Source organism: Lactuca virosa, chromosome 6, assembly GCF_052849685.1.
Source record: "Lactuca virosa cultivar CGN04683 chromosome 6, Lactuca_virosa_CGN04683_v6, whole genome shotgun sequence".
In the NCBI taxonomy this organism is placed as follows: Eukaryota; Viridiplantae; Streptophyta; class Magnoliopsida; order Asterales; family Asteraceae; genus Lactuca; species Lactuca virosa.
In genome coordinates, this window is record NC_136431.1 from 110,830,906 (window position 1) to 110,848,347 (window position 17,442).

Sequence of the window (17,442 nt, forward strand, 5' to 3'; positions counted from 1 at the left end):
TAAGGCAATTTTCTCATGTCCAATGTAGACAATCTAAATTTCCTAACATTCCAGGAAATTCATATACGCTAGCATGATGAGAATGCAATTTGATGATGCCATTACGTATAGGCTTACGTAAATATTTTGGCCCATAAAGCTGAATAATAGTTTTGCAAAAATAATGGAGACTATCTCGTGCAATCCTAGCGGACATCTTAAAACTCTCGTCCAACGCATCATGCATGATGCTATATTCTAATTGACGAAGTGCAACTGTGCATTTTTGTAAATGAGTGAAACTGAGTGTACCTCTAGCATCGAGATGTTGATGGAAAAAATCACACCCTCGTTATATCTTCGACTATACGTTTGCACAAAGGTTTGAACATTCTGAAACGCCTTCGTAAGTAGTACCCTTGAAAAGTAGCATTCTTTTGAAAGTAGTCTTGTATCAAGCGTTGGTTTGTTTCTTCACGATTTCTATAAATATATCTTCGGGTTCTTCGTTCAGCACTTCCGACTGTGCTACTCCATGCAGCTTCATACGTTTACTCTGCCAATTTAGCAGTTGCGACAACAACAAATCAAACATAACAACAAAGTCTTCAGAAGAATCGAACGATGACATTTTTTAATTTTTTTGATAGGAAATGTAGTAGAAAGATAGAAAAAAATTGTAAAGGTTTGAGGTTTAAATAGGAATGCTAAAAGGTTTAAAAGGAAAGAAAAAGAAACATTTTTTTTAAATCTAACCGTTCAACGGTCAATTGGAATGAAATTGAAAGAAATGAGCGCTCCCTTGGGGTACCATAGTGCGGCCTCCACCGCACCCCCACCACAGTGGAGGGGCGGTGTTTGTGATGATGTGGAGGGGGTGGTGTGGCCTCTGTTGTAGCCACACCCCTTGGCCTTATCGTTAGGTAGTCAAAATTGGTTGATGGTTTAATACATAGCACAAATTCTCGAGTGTTTGAATGTGTAATACTGCAAAAGGAAAATTCAATTTTCAAAACATTTTCATTTATACTTGAGTTTATATCATTTGAGTTAGTCAATGATCAGACTAAATAGTACATGAATGCTGGTGATTTTCGTATCATATCATCTAATGTGATCGACATTGCTCCCCATGATGGGAGCGTAATAATTGCGATACAAAATTCCATAGAGGAAGTTCAATGTTCAAACCTTGCGCTAAGAACAGTTGGATTGCTTCTAATATAGCATGAGAAACAATATCACACTTCTTGAGCTTAATAATCCTTCTAAATTGTCTTAAATCTAGTTTAATATGTTTTTGTAATAAAAAAATGGTTCTATCTTGGTTAAAACTGATTTTGAAAAAACATGAAATTGTTATAAGTTTGTTTTTAACACATCGTATAAAACATAAATCAAAATGTCAAATAATCTTAAAAGATGTTCCAAAACTAATTTTAAAAATTAAAACATATCAAAATAAGTAGTTTATGTTTATTAGCAATTACAATTGCCTCAAATTTACCCGTCATATAATCGGCAACATGGCATGTTTAGACTTTAGCGTGAGTTGAACTAAAAAATATGTGTGGGATAGTTGTTTCTTAATTTATGTCAAGTGAAAGAACCTGAATTGCAAGCACACGTCTAATAACTTCAATTATACGGTATAAAGAGTAAAATAAAAGAACAAAAATGTACAAATTTAGATATTACGTCTCATCATCATTCTTCACAGTTAAAAATGAAATCACAAAGAATATTCAAGGTCATTTTCTTTTGTCTTGGAACTTGGGTATTCTTTAATGAACTCTTAATTCAACGAATATCCTAACGATTCACAAATCACTTTGAATTAAACTACAAATCAACCATATGGGGTAATTAATTTTTCACATTTTGATGATGATTTTTTGGTATAAATGAATCTTTGAGCGTACACTCATTTACAATACTTTGGACTCGAGTATTCCATCAAGGTGCATCATATCTATGTGACCATTTGATTTAGATATAAAAGGGGGCAAATCGTTTGCCAGCGATTGCTCAAAGTCATTTTGTCTCGATTCCTGATGTAACTCAAAATTCTTTAACGGTTTATGTGTTTGTGTACTCCTACATACATGATAGCCTAGTTTTGATATGTGTTTATGTAAATGATATACTGATGTAATTAGTTTAGTAAAATAGGCACATGCATTTTACAATTTAACATAAAAGAGCTCAAGACACTGAAAAATCTACTACATAAATCAAAATTAATAGCGACAAGGAATCCAATTTTATAACAGTTAAGCATTGAGATGAAAAAGAAAAAAAAACGGATAACATTTTCGGTAAAAAGTTTGACAGCTAATGAAGTTGATAAAAGAATTAAAACTTATTAAGTGTTGTTGTCACAAGAGAGAAAGAATAAACTGTCCTTCCTACTACATTGTTGATGTTATGATGCTACTCCATTTGTAATAAAGATGGAATGGAGTCTGCAAGCAAATTAGTGACTTGATTTAGTTGTTTGTTTATTTACTATCATCATCGATCACTCTTTAACAACTCCAGCAATCACCCACAAATCAGAAGCTACTCAAGTAGAGGTAGAAACAAGTTGCAGAAATTAAGCAATTTTAACTCATTGATTAATAAATGCGATTAATCTGGTTTATAAAAAATGATAAACTTTGGTATTTTTTTCCCCAACATATATATACCCCTTACAACTAATAAATCAACACCATTCAACTCAATGAATAAAGCGTAAAGAAATTTGTAGTTCTATAATGATGTGGATATCTATTCATAAGCATAAAAAAAGTTATAAATATCAGTACTTTTGACTGCAAGTTACATAAAAAGTGAATATAGTAGTGGTTGGTGTGAAAAGTCTAAACTAACCTTACCTTATATAAACAAGACTTGATGGATTTGTGGATGAGAAGAAATGAGAATCATTCATACTTCATACTTGTTGACCATGTTCTTCACCGGTCAAGGGCTGAGATTCACCATCTGCAATAAATTCAACCATCATTAATTTAAGCTTGTAAGAACATCACAAATTATAAAATTATAAAATTATAAAATTATAAAATTATAAAATTATAAAATTATAAAATTGTAAAATACCATGTCCAAGGTTTGGATTTGGAATTGAATTGGCAGTGTCTTCAGCTGCTGTTGATGGATTCAATTTGTTAACTTCTAAAGATGATTTTACCCCTCCTGCAACCTGCATATTAGTTGCACAAAACAAGATCATATCTCATACATACACTTTGAGTAATTAATTTATTATGTTAAACATACAAAATAAAGAAATGATTATTAGAATTACAAAAATAACCTCATGAGGTGGAGAAGCATTAGAAGTTGCTGGTGTCTTCATATCAGAAGCAGCAGAAGTTGTACCATGTGTATGATGTTCAGGTTCAGGACTTTTTGTGGTATCATGCTCAAATCCCTTTTTTACACTCTCAACTGCAACTCTTTTCCTAATATTTTTAAAAAAAAAATCAAATTGGATTATTAAGTCATCAAATATAGGTTTATTAAAGAGATTTACAACCTTCTTAAATCATCAACAACTGTTTTCTTGATGTTGTTTGAGAATAAAACTTCGGCTTCCTATCTATAACTGTCTCAATTGTATAACAATTTGTAATGTTTTTTTGTTACTTTTGCTTGGAATGTTCTCTTCCCTTGTGGATTATGATACTCATTCAAATACACATTCTGTCAATCTGCAAATCAAAAAAGTCAAAATGTCAACACATAATCAGAAAAAGTCAAAATAAAAAAAAACAAAAAAAAACTCGTACTTGGTGGAAATTGGATATGACTTGGCATTGCCATTGGGTATCGGTATCGCACACTGGAGTCAAAGTCAAACCTTGATGTTCTTGACTTTTCAATCTCAACTGTTTTCTCAAAGATAACTTCTCCAGTTTTCTTTCATCTCTTCCGTTTTTAGTTATAATCCCTAAAATCAAAATAAGTTAGCATAAATGTATAATCAGTAATGTAAGGTAATTGATTCATTGTGAAATTCACTTCAAGGATTGATTAAATTAAACCTGTGAATAGGTAGAACATGTCATCAAGTGCTTCAAGTTTCTTATTGCATCCACCTATGAATATAAGAGCACCTCCATGTTGTGGATGTAAAGTGCTTCCAGCCATTGAAAATCTTGCAGAAGGCCCTTCTCCTATTGTCATAACTTTAGTCCATGTAAAAGTTTCTGCACAAATGTTGGAAATATCAAGAAATAACATATCATAAAAAAATAAAAAAATAAAAACAAAACTTGATACTTCTGTTACATTACAATTTACATACCAAGATCAAACATGTATAAGTTATTATACAGATCTTCAGCATCAGTAAAACCTCCAAACACAAACAAATTCTTGCCTAATGCAATGTTTGTATGCCCAGCTCTAGATGGCAAAAGCTCACCATTGGTCACCAATTTTGTCCAAGTAAGTGTATCTATGAATAAGAATGTAGAAATTAGGTCATGACATTAAAAAATTGGTAGAAAAACTCAAGATTGAAACCAGCATCAAGCATATGGACATCAGACATTTAATAGACATTCAATAGTTCTGTGTATCTTCTCCACCAATCACAATGATTTTGTTTTTCCATGAGACACAAGTATGGCTATTACGTTTAGCTGTGGAATTCCAGTGGTTGCCACTCGCTTCCATAACATTGTCTCTGAAGACAAGGGATAAAATTGTCATTTTACAATATTGAATTGAAATTGAAACACTAGTCACCTGTATTCAAGATGTATAAATCATCAAAATATTCTTCAAAAGGAGAGTCAAAAGACTTCCCACATCCCCCAAAAATGAAGAGTCTTTTGCCAATTAGGGCAGCACTGTGGCCTTCTCGTGCTTCTGGGCCCTCCCCTTTTACATATGGTGACAGTATCTTAAATTCATACAATAATATAAGCAACGGATTCACTCAATTGATAACTTAAATTGCAATAACAAATCGTCAATATCTTAAATTCATACAAGAATATTGCGCTTATGAGGTTCTCTACATAATTTGAATACACCCACACTCCACCACGAACATGGGACCAAAACCCTAAAGTAAGGATGTCATGACGTAAAGCACCACTTTTCAATGCAATCTTCAGCAATTGTCTCAAAATCGTACAAAAATCGCAAAAAGAAATCAAGAATATGTTCATAAATGTTGAACTTACAAATGAAAAAACAAACACAGTGTCACAATTCTTTTTACAAAAACACACCTGTCGTCAATTTGCATTGAGTGGCTTGATCAATCCATAATCTAAAGATGTTACCTGTAAGATCAATATTGATTCTTCAATCGATCAATGATAGAGTTGCAAGGGGCCAAAAACTTCAATTCCTTATTTTCTTTTGTGGATTGAGTAATCAGAATTCTATCTTTGTAATCGTCTTCAAGCACCTACATATAACAAATGTTTATTAAGTTCTAGTCTTTGAGAGAGAAGACGATTAGAATCATCTGATAGCTCTGTTGGTTAAGATTAATTAATCAGAATGAAAAGATGAATAAGAATATAGAACCCTAATCTAGAGACGATGTAATCGTGTAATAGCTGAGCTTGAGGAAGCGATTCAGAAAGGATTTCAATCAAATATGTTGCAATCATCCTCATTGACTTATCAAAAATCTCTAATTAGGTGGTTGATTTATCGAATTCAACATGGAAAGTGTTTATTACACACGGACGTTTTGTAATCAAGCGAATTTGGAATGCGTTCAATCAATAGTGATTTGTTTTTCTTTAGGATGACATCATCAGAATAATGCAAAACGATCTAAGGGTTGAAATTAATACAATGAATGGTCCTGATTGTTGAAAGTGATGTCATCAAGTTTCTCTTTTAATAATATTTAGAGATATGCCATAATTCTTAACAAAATTATTTACTAATTAAATGTTTAAAACATCATAAAACCTTAATCGTTTATAAAAAGATAAAAAAGAAACAGAGCACAAATTAAAAAGAGAAAATGATGTATATGTGGTTGCATAAAAATAAGTATCTTGCAATACTTTTGGAACGATAAAATTACATTACACTTCGTAGGAGCTGAGAAAACTAAGTACAAAAAGTGGGGCTTGCCCTCTTTTATGTTTTGTAACCAACCAACCGATTTTCAGTTTAAACTTTCCATCAACCAATCAAACAAGCGATTAAGACAGGGGCGGAACCCTTAAGGGGCCTAAGGGTGCCATGGCCCCTGCGTTATTTGCCTAATAACTAGTCTTCAACAAGTAGATTTTTCTTTCAAAACAATTATGTACGTATCCTTTATTTTTGGCCCCTCGGTAAAAAAATAATAAAATAGATAAAAATGAGAGAAACAAACGATCAAAAGATCATGGTTAAATAGAAGGGAAAGAAAATATTCCTAAAACAGGGTAATGTAACCTGTCATTGACTAAAAATGGGATAAAGGAGTAACATAGAATAATATACAAAATAAAGTTAAGGAGGTAAAAAACAAATCAGAAGATTAAGAAACCCAGGAGGATCTTAAACGTGATCATCACCAGTCGCCAGAAAACAGAGTCGGTTTACTATCGTTGTTGTTGCGCCTTTGCTGTATCTCGACATCTCCCCCTCACCACATCGTGTCTAGCCCTCGCCGACTTGTTATGCTTCTCTTGTCATCGCCAATCGCCATCAAAAATAAACTAAGACCATGTCTTCTTTGAAACAGATGTTCAAGCCAAAGAGTAATATGAACATACTCTCTCTCATCCTGATGTAAATATTCAGAAGGTAGAAAGACAAATGGGCTACGCTCTCTCTCCTATGGGTAAAGGTAATGTTACTGTGATGATGTCATCTGAGCTTTATGATATAACTATATTTGTTATTTGATATTATTTTATTTATAATCATTTTATTACATATCTTATTTACTAATGTTGATTTATGAAATTAGTTTGATTAACTTATAAACATATTTATCTTTGTTAATCAATAGTATAAAAAAATAAATGTACACTTTATTGATTTGTATTAAATATTTAGGTTAATTATTAAAGCATAAGTTTTTTAATTCATAAACCTACGAAGGAACTGTATTGATTGTTTATTTTTAATTTTATTTTGTGTTTTTAGCATACTTTGGTAAAAATAACTAATGGTTTGATAATATCTATTTGATAACTATTATTTTATTTTCCTATTTAATTTCGTTATATATATACATTAACATGAAAAAATAACCCATAAACATCTTTATATGGTTTTTGTTTGAAATTTGGTTTCGGCCCCTCCAAATCTAATGTCCGTGTTCCGCCCCTGGATTAAGAGAGCCTATTTCTCTCTAAATTGAATCGACGAGTTGTATGTAGTTTAAATCAGATAACCTTAGAACTCTTGATATGGATTTATTGCATGTTCTTGTGTGATAAAGGCCTTAGGGTAAGAACACATGTTCAACTAGCTATCTTATTTTCTGACTACGTATGACTACACATTTCATGAGGCGATCCTTCAATATTAGTTGTAGCTTCTGTATGGTTGTGGGACGGCTGTGGTTGTATAGTGGTTGGGAGCCGGTGGCCGAGAGTCATTAGGGGTATGATATTCGGGTGACAATGATTGTATATGTAATGTTGATTTGTATGTTTGATTGGGATCATGGTTGATCGCCTATAGAGTTGAGAGCCTTGCGTGTATGCATTGTATGTATGGTGGAATGTGTGGTATACTGGGGAAACTCACAAATCTTTATGCATACGTTGTTAAGTTAAATGTTTTCAAGTTGCTCGAGGGAAGGGCACGTCATACCCCTAACAGTGTAACATCTATTCCAGGTAAATGATTCATTTATGTTTTCGGAAATTAAAGAAGTAAAATATGGATTTTGTGATGACTACGACGTGGTGGAGGATGCACCACGACGTGGTTATGGCCTTATACAACGCGCATTATTCTTGTGTACCACGACGTGGCAAGGTTATGGCCACAACGTGGTGATTTTCAGAGTGTAAACCCTAATTTTTCGGGTTTTATGTATTATTTAAGGGATGTGATAGCTAGGTGTAACAACCTATTTTCGCCTTACAGTATAAACGACCATTTACGTAAATAGACGTGTCTTTGATAGAAGACTATTTGGGATAAATAGTCTTGACAAAGGTCGTAGTAATCGCAAAATCGAGAGTGTGCTTATAGAGAACGTCCAAATCCGACTTCATAAGAGGAAGTTACAATTTATAGAAGTTCAACATAGCAATGCGCGACACAGAAACCGAAATAGAAATCAGTCGATTGCTAGGAAAAAAAATCTGAATGTGAGTTGAAGATCCCATCCATATGATTTCGTCGATATAAAGACAGTCGAGAACGGAATTCATATATGAGAGTTATGATTTTTATACGGGCTTTAACAGTCTAAGTATGTTAAAAGTATAGTTTTAAAAAGAAAGTAAGAATTTGCCGACGGAGTCTAAACAAAAGTTGTAGATCTCATCGATAGTTACTCGTAGATATAAAGAACGTCGAAAACAGAGCACGTATGAAGAAGATATAAATTTTTGAAGAAACGGAAAATCCCCATGTGTGCTAGCACGCAACGATAGAGTGTGTGGCGTGCACTGACACTCCATTAGATTTATGCTACGTGGCACAACCCAAACGACGCCACATCACCCACCCCCACCAAGTACGCGACACACACACACACACACACACACACACACACACATATATATATATATATATATATATATATATATATATATATATATATATATATATATATATAAATCAGTTCATTCTTCACACCATGTCATAGCTCTCTCTCTACTTCTAAGGCCGATTTTGAGGTCTTTCTTTGGGATTTCAGAGTACCTTAGTTTAGCGAAGCTCTGGACATCTAGGCTTGACTAATAGAATCTCTCGGGTCGAAGTTCTACCAGTGTAATCATCCGGTTTCGCTAGAAACTCTCTATAAGTTAGTCCATACTTACGATGCTTTAAGTGTAGCTTATATTTATGTTCATAGTCATTGTTATGAATGTGTAAATAAGATTTATCAGTAATTCCAGTCATAGTACCGATTGATATACTTACAGGAAAGGTGTCTATAATGGTCATTTTGGCTTGGTTGTTGGATTTCAGAAAAGCTATATGCCGAAATGATATTGCCTCCCAACTGTCCGTCGTGGCTTATCCTTATTTGAGAGAACTATTGGTATTCATTGGGATTAGTGATGGATCTAGCTTTATTTATCAGATTGTCATAGGAACGTGTTACCCGTTATGAGGGAGGGATATCTTTCTATCGTCATAGTAATTATCCAGGTGAGTTATCTCACTATATCATGTGTTACAATATATATATATATATATATATATATATATATATATATATATATATATATATCCATGTATGTTAGGACATAGGAGTTAGTAAAATAGAGCCGATAATACAACTTCTATATGCCTGTATTAGTAGAACTTAATGCGTAGTCTCTATGTATGGTTATGTATGCCGAGCGAGGCCTTCCATGTAGTTTGGGTGGGGCCCGTTATGTATATCGGGTGGGGCCTATTAGGTAGTTGGGCGGGGCCCATTATGTAATTTGGACGGGTCCATTTTGTATGCATATATATGTATTGTGATATATGGTTGGTGGTTGTCGAGGCCAACAAAAATAATAACCCTAAATATTACACACCAAAATAATGTATAGTGGAAAAAGGGTCGATCCACGGAGATTGGTTCAATTTATAACTCTTATGGAAAATCTTTTTACAAAAGTACTTGTAAAATGACAATAAAATAAAAATGGGGGTTTTGATCTTTTTGAAATACTTAAATTAAAACTAGAATTTAACTAGAACTTAAATGAACAATTTGGCAAAAATAAGAATTTGATGTGAAATCAATAAGAGAAAGATGGTTGACTTAAGGTTTCCTCACTTTGACTTTTGATGAACATATCATTAGAATCCAATGGTGCAATACTTGATTTAAACCCTTAATTTGGCTATAGTAATCCAAGGAGCTTGAGATTACCTAGACTTTTCTTAATTGTTGAAATGGTTAGAGAAGCTCATAACAATTTCCTTAGTTAAAGTCACTAATTCCATTAAGCATGTAATTAGTGAAAGTCAACTAGCATTAAGAACCAAAAAGTCACCAAATCCAAGAGGAGTCAAAAGCTTCCACTACCATGTTGGAGAAAATGTTTTTATGATTGTGTGAAGTAAAACTAACACAAGAATCACTTGTTGCTTGCTAATTTGAAGATCCTTTACTTAATCAAGAAATTAGTCAACTAATCACCACAAACACATTTAAACTCATGAATAAAAACATGCAAGTAATGATAAGATGTTAAAACACAAAACATTTTCATAAAGATTCAAACACAAATTCATGGATTCTTCAATATTCAACAAAAGTTCAAAGGATTCAACAATAGTCAACCAATATTTGTTTAGCCAAGCATGGCTAAATTCAAGAAAACAATGTTAGTGAAAATTGTACCAAACATTTAGCAAGAATTAAGAGATGAAAATGGTGAAGTTCTTGAGGGTTCTTGGCCTTCAAAATGCTCCCAAACTCCATAGAGAAAGCCTCCAAATCGGATGTCAAAGATAAGGCTGAAGAGGCACACCAACCTTCCCAATATATAGCTCTAGACAAAATCCCGAATTTTCCCTTGTCAGGATTCCACGCGGGCCGCGGGGAATCTTACGCGGGCCGCGTGACTTTGACGGGTTTTTGGGCTCTTTCATGTCTTGGGCCCCCACAGCTAGTCCATTGGCCCAGATCGAGTCTAATCAGCTTCAAGCCCATTTTTATTCAATATTTCTTCAATTTGAGCCCAATTTGCCTCTCCAAATCACTCGAGGCTTCCACAAACTCCCGATCATCGATCCCCGCATACTTGAAAATTTAAAGTTTAATTCTTCCAACCCTTCAAATAATTGACAAGCCCACTTCATGCATCATCTCCATAGCCATCAAGCCTAAAATCCTCGTTGTCCTCCAAGTCCAATTGCTTTCCAAAAGATCCCGCTCCGCTAGTCTCCTTAAAATCTGCATTTATACTCACGAAACTAGAAAGTACCCGAAAGCGGTCATAAAATAACAAAAAGGAAAAAATGCATGGAAATTAATTAAAATACGAATGAAATATGTTAAAATAAACTATAAAAAGAAGTAAATAAAATGAAGCTATCAATGGTATTCTAAGGAACTCATTAAGCTTCGTGCTTATCCAGTTGAATAAAAATGTTTTTCAGGTATTCATGTGAAAGGAAAGGTTCGACTATACACGCGTGCATTCACAACATGTTTCCGTACATTGTAATTATACTTTGATATATTTTAATAAATAAAAATGAAAAAATTAGGTTGAAAATCGGGACGTTACAAGTTGGTACCAGAGCCCTGGTTTGAGAGAACTGGATGAACACTCGTGTGATTCCATACTCAAACCCAGGATTTGAATATCTTGAAAAATATTTTTATAAAAAGAATAATACAAAAAGGGAAGAATGTGATGCATTCAGTTAGCCAAAGCTCATAAAGGAACGTGATTCCCAAAATATCCATATTTGTTATAATTGTTGACATGTGAAATGATAGAAATGCATGCTAGTATGTAGGCTAGGGATCTTTTTAGGAATTGACAGTTAGAACTGCTTGATGCTTAAGATGCCTTATAGCCTAGGAAGTTTGTTTGTTATTTCCTACTTAGAACCTATATTGATATTAGTTAGTTATCTGATAAATACATTAGGTTGCACTCTCACAGAATTTAATAGTTTTAGATTTCTTAATTTGGCGTTATTGTGCAGCTCTGTCTGAGTCCAACCGTTGTAGTGTCGGATCTTTCAATCGACAGGCTGTGTTTGATTTTAGCGACATCCAATCGTATTCATCAAATAATTAGTTAGTATTGGTAGAAGTTCTTCTTCAACTAATAGTAGGGTAAAGTAGAAAGGATCCTAGAAGAATAGCTAAGGAAATATAATATGTGCTTGATCAGGCACATACTGACGAAGTGAGGCGACGATAGAAACGCAAAATCTTGATGGATTCTAGGAACATGAGTAATTAGGCCCTTGTAACACTAGGTGTGTGAAAAGGCCTATCGGTAGATGAGTGTAGTAACTTGGAAACCTTGGAGCGATTCTTGGGTCTAGTATTGATAGGTATGGAAGGTAATATGGGCCCGTACTACCGGAAGCACAGGATCCATACAGGAATCAAGAAAAGACACAAAGTTGCTAAGGAACTGGAGAGGATTGGAATATCCCTTTAGAGTTAGTTTGATTCACATTAACCCATTCCCATTACATCTTCAGCATGGTAATGATCATAAGAGCAAGCGAGTAGGGTTTTGGATCTGAAGGATCAGGACCAAGCGAGACTAAGATACGCGATTGGATAGAAGCAGCGATATCAGCAACTGTAAGAGAGATAATTCCAGAAATATTCATAACTATTAAGACTGAATTGATAGCCATGTTTTATGAACGGTACGATGTTTTTGCCAGTACCACTGTTGCTTAGGGATGAGCAACGGGCCAAACCCGGACCAGACCGGCCCGAAGACCAAAAACCCGAAGACCGAAAATCGTGAATTTTCTTACCCGAAAACCGGACCGTTTTTGGATGTATCGGGTTCGCGTTCGGTCCGGTCCGGTCTCGGGTACTAAACCGGGTTTCGGGTTTTGGACCGAACTAGGCTTTGAAATTGGTACAATGCGGTACTTTACTTAGATCACGTGCAAATGAGGTGTCTAAAAAAAATACAAACCTTATTAACATTTGGAACAAATAAAAATTACACTATTTAGCATAAAAACTATACTTTTTATTAAAAAAAAATGCATGTTTTAACAAAAAAGAAACAACATTGTTAATAAAAAACTGCATTTTAACAGCTTTTTTGTGTAAAAAACAACAAAAAACAGCATTATTTATAAAAAACTGCATGTTTTTATAAACAAAATTGCATGTTTTTATAAAAAAAAATTGCATGTTTGAACAAAACATAGCATGCTAGATACATTCTTTCTTGTAAAGTGATAGGAACAAACGTTGATCAAGATTTATAAATAATGTTACAATAAAAACATCAAGTTTTATACATAATGTTATATATAACATTAACTAATAATTCAATATCATTATCTATATATTTTAAGGAGAAAAAAATTTTCGGTCCGGTCCGGGTTAAATCCCGTATTCCGGGTACGGTCCGGTCCAAACCCGAAACCCGATTAGTGGCAAAAACAAAACCCGAAAACCGGCCCATTAATATGTATATCCGGTCTGGTCCGGGTCCGGTCCCGGTTTTTTTCCGGTCCGGTCCGGTCCAACGGGTCATATGCTCATCCTTACTGTTGCTGTCGTTGTTGCAGCTTCACCTGGAGAGAAAGAAATGGCTTATCTAGAGTTCAACAAAACCAAACCCCCAGAGTTTGATGGTGTTAGATATCCAATTGTTGTCATGAGGTGGATCTTGGATATGGAAGGATGCTTCTACATTTGTGCTTGTCCGACAAACCTAGAGTTTAGATATGTGTAGAGTCTTCTACGTCTAGGAGCAAAAGACTGGTGGAACTTCGTCACCAAGAACTATTCACCTGCGGAGAAGAGTGCGGTGACTTAGGAACAATTCGTTGAGAAGTTCATGGCAGAGTATGTTCCACTAGTAGAGAGGAAGCGACTCGCTCAAGAATATCTGTCACTCAAATAGACCACTAAATCGGTGACTGAGATCACCATGATGTTCACCGAGAGAACCTTGTTTAGCTCAAAATATGCCTCATCGGCGCAAGTGCAGATGTCTCGATACTTAAGTATGCTCAAGAGTGATATCAGGGAGTTCGTATCGAACAATCGATACAAGACCTTAGCAGAGATGCAAGATCATGCTAGGAGAAGAAAAATCGAGTTGGAAACTCAACGAAAGGAAAAGAGACAGACTCTAGATCCGTCTCAGCCAACGACCATGAAATTCAAGCCCAACGAATTAAGGCCTGGAGGATAGGGAAGTCCATGGTGTAACTGGTGTGGGAATTCCCACGAAGGAATTTGTCGTGCTGAAGATAAGTAAAGAACAAGCCAATGGTTCATGGAATCATGGTATCTCACTCTTTTGTTGTTTATTTATGTGTTTGGTAATGGATTGGTGGTTCCTTATTTGTCCTGCTATTCCAAATCAAAAGACAGGTTAACAACTATGTGGTTGGTTCATACATAATAGGCTTATGTTTTTGTATTAAGATTACACGTTTTCATTCAAATGATTATACTTAGATCACACATTTTTTCCCTGCAACTGGATTGCTAAATGGTCAATAGATAATGGATTGATGTTGTCATTTCTTTGTCATGTTATTTTCATTCAAAGATTATATTTCTCTTTACTTGCATGTTATTTGAGAATTGATCAAAAATGTGTACGCTTCTTGATTTTAATTTACTCCTCCGCTGTTTATGAACTTTGAAAGTATTTTTTATTTGTTTGCTAAAGAGGCTATCAAGAGGATTGAATATTATATTTTTATATATTGATATATAGAGGATTATATTGGTTTATATAATTACAAACTATATATGGTAAAGAGAAGTAAGCAGAATAACTATGGAAAATTCTAGAGAACCAAATCAAAGATATCAAGTATCCGGTTTTAGTTTAGTCGTTATACGCCCCCGCAAGATGGAGGATCCATCGGATACACCAATCTTGGACCGAAGAGAGATAAAGGTGTTGCGCCTAAGAGGTTTAGTAAGCGCATCAGCAAGTTGATTAGTGGAGTTGATGTGAAGGACACGAAGTGAACCGGTGGCAACTTTTTCTCGAACAAAGTGATAATCTAGAGCAACATGCTTCATTCGAGATCAATAACCCGAATTAGCACAAAGATACGTAGCTCATGTATTGTCACAGAACAGCATAGTGGGGTTTGGTTCTGAAATGACAAGGTCGGCAAGTAAGTGTTCGTCCCATTAGGCTTCAACGGCAGCATTAGCAAAAACTTTGTATTCGGCCTCTATAGAAGAGCGGGTGACAGATTTCCGTTTAGCATATCGCCATGAAATTATGTTGGTTCCCAGATATAAAATGTATGCAATGGTGGATCTACGACCATTGGCGATTCCCCCCATTCGGAGTCGAAGAAGACTTTAAGATCAAGAGACAAGTTCTGTTTTAGAAATAAACCATGATGGATTGTCCCATTTAAGTATCGCAACACACGTTTCAAGGCCTGGCAATGTATTTTAGTGGGAGAGTGCATGAACTGTGATGCTCTATTTATTTCAAAGGAGACATCTGGCCTCGTGAAAGCTAAGTATTACAAGGAGCCGACTAGTTTTTGGTATGGTGTTGGATCTACTTGCGGAGATCCATCTTCGGGAGTAAGAGTCACTGAAGAACTTAATGGGGTTGCCACATCTTTAGCACCATCCATATGGAATTGAGTGACAATATCTTGTATGTGACGATGTTGAGAAAGGAAAAGACCGTTAGAGGTAGGAATAACTCCAATACCTAGAAAATGGTCTAGGGAGCCAAGATCTTTGACGGAAAAGCGGTTGGCGAGTGTTTGAATAGAGTGAGAAAGAAAAGCGAGAGTATTGCCGGTAAGAATGATGTCATCGACGTAGAACATGAAGAAACAAGTGACTCCTTCACGGTTGTAGATGAAAGGAGACATTTGCGTGAGATTTTCGGAAACCAAAGGTAAGGAAAAAAGAGGAGAGTTCTATATACCAAGCTCGGGGAGCCTGTTTGAAACCGTACATGAACTTCGGAAGCTTGCAAACATGGTTCGGGAACTGGGTGTGATTAAATTCGGGAGGTTGTGTCATAAAGACTTCCTCATGGAGAGTTCCATAAAGGAAGGCAATGTTGACATCTAGTTGTCGGAGAGGCCAATTGTTAGCAAGGGCTATGGAAAGAATGATGTGAACGGTGACAGGTTTTGTTATGGGGCTAAAGGTGTCAAAGTAGTCTTTTCCTTATTGTTGAAGAAAGCCTTTGGCAAATATGCAAGCTTTGTATTTGGTAATTGTGCCATCCGGATTGTGTTTGATACGGAAAACCGATTTACACCAAATTGGTTGATGAGAGGCGTGTGGAACAAGCTCCCACGTGTCATTTTGCATGAGATCATTGATTTCAAGGTCTATAGCTTCGCATCATTTGGGATCTTTGAGAGCTTGATGAGTAGTGGTTGGATCAAGTGTGGATGGAATGGGATGAAGGGTGGTGGGTTTCACAAAAGAGGAGTTAAAAGTATTTAGGATTGAGTTTTCTTGAACGAGGGGGTGGAGTATGAGAAGAAGAGAGGGATGTGGAGTACTCAAAAGAGGGTTGACTAGAGAGCGAATGAGATTCAAGAGTGGAGGGAGTTGGTTATAAAGTGGATAGTGGGGAGATTGGTGTAGTGTCAACTGAGGATGGTGGTGAGGAGGGTGTAGGAAAGGTGGTGTGGTAGTGAGCAGTTCGTTAGGTTCGGTTGGAGCAGCTGGAGGAGACGAGAAAGAAGACTTTGACAAGGTGGCAGAGGTTTGTGTCAGAAAGGTAGTAGTGGGAATGGAAGATGTGTAAGTCGTGGAGGGAAACATAGATTCAATAAATTCGACATGGAGGGAGTGATATATATATATATATATATATATATATATATATATATATATATATATATATATATATATATGCGTCGAGTTTTGGGATCAAGACATTTATAGGCAGACTTGGAGGTTGAGTAGCCAAGAAAGATGCATGGCAATGAGCGTGGTAGTAATTTGGATGTGGCATAGGGACACAACCACATGTAGCAAACACAACCAAAAGGTTATAGTTTAGTGTAGTTAGGTGGCTGTTGAAACAGTTTGTAAAATGGGGTTTCGTTGTTGAGAACCGGTGTAGGGAGCCTATTGATGAGATAGACAGCAGTCTAGAATGCATGGGACCAAAAAGTTAGAGGAAGATTTGCCTAATGGAGAAGGGCAAGACCGGTTTTAATGACATTACGGTGTCGGCATTCAGCCATGCCGTTTTGTTCAGGGGTGCGAGGAGGTGTGGTATAGCGGGAAATGCCATTCTTTTGAAGAAAAGGGAGAAAGCCAAGATACTCTCCTCCATTGTCTGTAAAGAGAGATACCAACGGGCTGTTGAAGTGTATTTATACAAGAGTTTTAAATTGTGGGATAATGGTTGCAACATCTTATTTCTTTTTCATGGGATAAAGCCAAACATATCTGGAATAGTGATCAACAAAGATAACATAGTAGGTAAAATGATCAATCGACTGTTGTATAGGCCCCCACATATCTGAATAAATAAGTTGTAGAGGTTTGGTATTGACAAGAGAGTTTGGGCCATAGGAAAATTTGTGACTTTTATTAATTGAACAAGAGGAACAATGCAAACTAGAAACAGAAGTAAATTTGGAATTAAGACCTAA

General features: G+C 35.5%; 1 pseudogene; it reads right to left on the reverse strand.

Annotated features, from left to right (window-relative positions):
- Nucleotides 1-2,917: 2,917 nt before the first annotated feature.
- LOC145121855 (uncharacterized) lies at nucleotides 2,918-15,687 on the reverse strand (annotated as a pseudogene).
- Nucleotides 15,688-17,442: the final 1,755 nt, after the last annotated feature.